This window comes from Schistocerca nitens, chromosome 4, assembly GCF_023898315.1.
Source record: "Schistocerca nitens isolate TAMUIC-IGC-003100 chromosome 4, iqSchNite1.1, whole genome shotgun sequence".
Lineage (NCBI taxonomy): Eukaryota > Metazoa > Arthropoda > Insecta > Orthoptera > Acrididae > Schistocerca > Schistocerca nitens.
In genome coordinates, this window is record NC_064617.1 from 956,310,659 (window position 1) to 956,313,453 (window position 2,795).

At 46.2% G+C, this 2,795-nt stretch overlaps 1 non-coding gene across 1 annotated transcript; it reads left to right on the top strand.

Annotated features, from left to right (window-relative positions):
* Window positions 1–804: 804 nt before the first annotated feature.
* On the top strand, window positions 805–879 carry Trnal-caa (transfer RNA leucine (anticodon CAA)). Its single transcript has one exon. It is a non-coding gene; the product is annotated as a tRNA-Leu (tRNA).
* The last annotated feature ends 1,916 nt before the right edge of the window (window positions 880–2,795 follow it).

The following is a 2,795-nucleotide window of genomic DNA, read 5'->3' on the forward strand; positions in this document are numbered from 1 at the left end:
TGCACCCACTCTTGTACTTCCTCATCTGAGTGAAACCTACATCCACACGTGTCTTTCCTTCAGGTTGCCAAAGATGTGAAAATCACATGGTGACAGGTTTTGGCTGTATGGAGTATGTTGCAGTGTTTTCCAACCAAATCGCTGAAGTGTAGCATTTGTCTGATGGAGTGGTGGTTTGCTTATCATACAACAGGATGATTCTGTAGAACGGTATACCTGGGTGTCTTGACTTAATGATGGACAGACTGAGGTGGCACAGTGATTAGCACACTAGACCTGCATTTGGGGGGACGATTGTTCAGACCCGTGTCTGGCCATCCTGATTTAGGTTTTCAGTGATTTCCCTAATGTTTGAGGCAAATGTCAGGATGGCTCCTTTGAAAGGGAATGACCAATTTCCTACCCCATCCTTCCCTCATCCAATGGAACCAATGGCTTTGCTGAAACTTCCTGGCAGATTAAAACTGTGTACCTGACCAAGACTCGAACTCGGGACCTTTGCCTTTCGCAGGCAAGTGTTCTACCAACTGAGCTACCGAAGCACGACTCACGCCCGGTCCTCACAGCTTTACTTCTGCCAGTATCTCGTCTCCTACCTTCCAAACTTTACAGAAGCTCTCCGCTGCAGAGTGAAAATCTCGTTCTGGAAACATCCCCTAGGCTGTGACTAAGCCATGCCTCCGCAGTATCCTTTCTTTCAGGAGTGCTAGTTATGCAAGGTTTGCAGGAGAGCTTCTGTAAAGTTGGGAAGGTAGGAGACGAGATACTGGCAGAAGTAAAGCTGTGAGGTCCGGGCGTGAGTCGTGCTTCGGTAGCTCAGTTGGTAGAGCACTTGCCCGCAAAAGGCAAAGGTCCCGAGTTCGAGTCTCGGTCGGGCACACAGTTTTAATCTGCCAGGAAGTTTCATATCAGCGCACACTCCGCTGCAGACTGAAAATCTCATTCTGGAATGACTTTGCTGTTTGGCCCCCTCCCTCAAATCAACCAACCGATCAGCCAACCAACTTAATGATGAGTCACAGTTTCTGCAAACTGTCTTCATAGAGCTGCAAATTGATTGTGGTTCCATACTCCAGGAGCTCAATGAGCAGAGGGCCCTTGTAGTCGTAGAAGAAGGGCATCATGAACTTAATTTGTGTGAACATCTTTGGATTTATATGGTGGGGGAGATGTGTGTTTTTTCCACTGTTGGCTTTGCTATTTGCCCTCAGGATCAAAATGGTGGCACTACATTTTGTCCCATGTGACGATGTGGGACAAAAACGCGTGCCTTTGCTCATGGTACTGAAGCAGATGACTCAGACTTGATGCCGTTCTGTACCTCATTTGTCCCTCCATCCAGTGACGTGGTACCCATTGCGAGCAAATTGTGCAGTAATGCAAGTGATCTTTGATGATGGTATGCATGGATCCATGGCTAGTGCCGACCTGGACACTAATTTCATCGTCTGTGATTCGTTGGTCTCCCCGGATAAGGCCATCAGTCTGTCCCATCTGGCCAATCCACCCCATCAGGGCTAATGGCTCGATAGGTTAGTCCTGGGTACAGATAATCTTGCAGAGATGTACGCCCTCCACGGAACCTACTCTGCCACTCATGCACACGCATCACGGACATTTAGTGTTTGCCATACATAGTGGACCTGTGTCAATGAATTTCGCATACCCGAGTATCTTCAGCAACCAGAAGGTGAACTGCACCTCTCTACTCGCCTTTGCTTGGCTCCATGTGATCAGCAGGACAAACACACTAGACCACCACACGAACAACCAAGATCTTAACCCAACGATTGTATGTACCTCTGATGTGGAACTGCATCATTCCCCTATCACAGTGGTGACAGTATCCGGGTAATAACAGTAGGGCCACCTGTTGTGTGTGGACTTTGTATTATGGTGGGTGTCCAGTTTTCATCTGAATACCTCTTATATCTTCAAGCGTCTGACAATATTGGGTTGTCAGTATTTCTGTGACTCTCGCTCATGGATCAAAGAAAACTGCCACTTGTGTAGTCAGGCATATTTTGTATGGATCCGATACACTTGAGTTATATTATAGGCAGGCTCAGACTAGTGTTGTGTATATTTTTATAAATGTTTTTGATCGAAGAACAGCTATGTAGTGCCATCAGTTGTCTCTCTCCATTTCTGCAGATTGACAACTTTGTGATCGTATATTCAAATGTGGTCGATTTCAGAGTCTAAACTCCGTGGCAGATTAAAACTGTTATCATACCGAGACTCGAATACGGGACCTTTGCCTTTTGCGGGCAAGCACTCACCAATTGAGATACTCAAGCACAATTCACGATCTGTCCTCACGGCTTTACTTGCGCCAGGGCCTCGTCTTTTACCTTACAAACATCACAGAAGTTTTCCTGCAAAACGTGCAGGACTAGCACTCCTGGAAAAAAAGAATATTGCGGAGCTAAGACTTAGCCACAGGCGAGTTCGAATCTCGGTCTATCATTCAGTTTTAATATGTCAGGAAGTTTCATAACAGCGCACACTCCGCTACAGATTAAAAATTTCATACTGGAAACATACCCCAGTCATGTCTCCATAATATCTTTTCTTCCAGGAATACTAGTCTCACAAGTTTCACAGTCGAACTTCTGTGAAATTTGAGATGAGGTACTGGCAGAAGTAAAACTGTGAGAATGGGTCGTGAGTCATACATGGGCAACTGCAGGGTAGCACCTGCCTGCTAAACACAAAAGTCCTGAGTTCGAGTGCCAGTCCAGCACACAGTTTTAATCTGCCAGGAAGTTTCATATCAGCACATACTCTGCTGC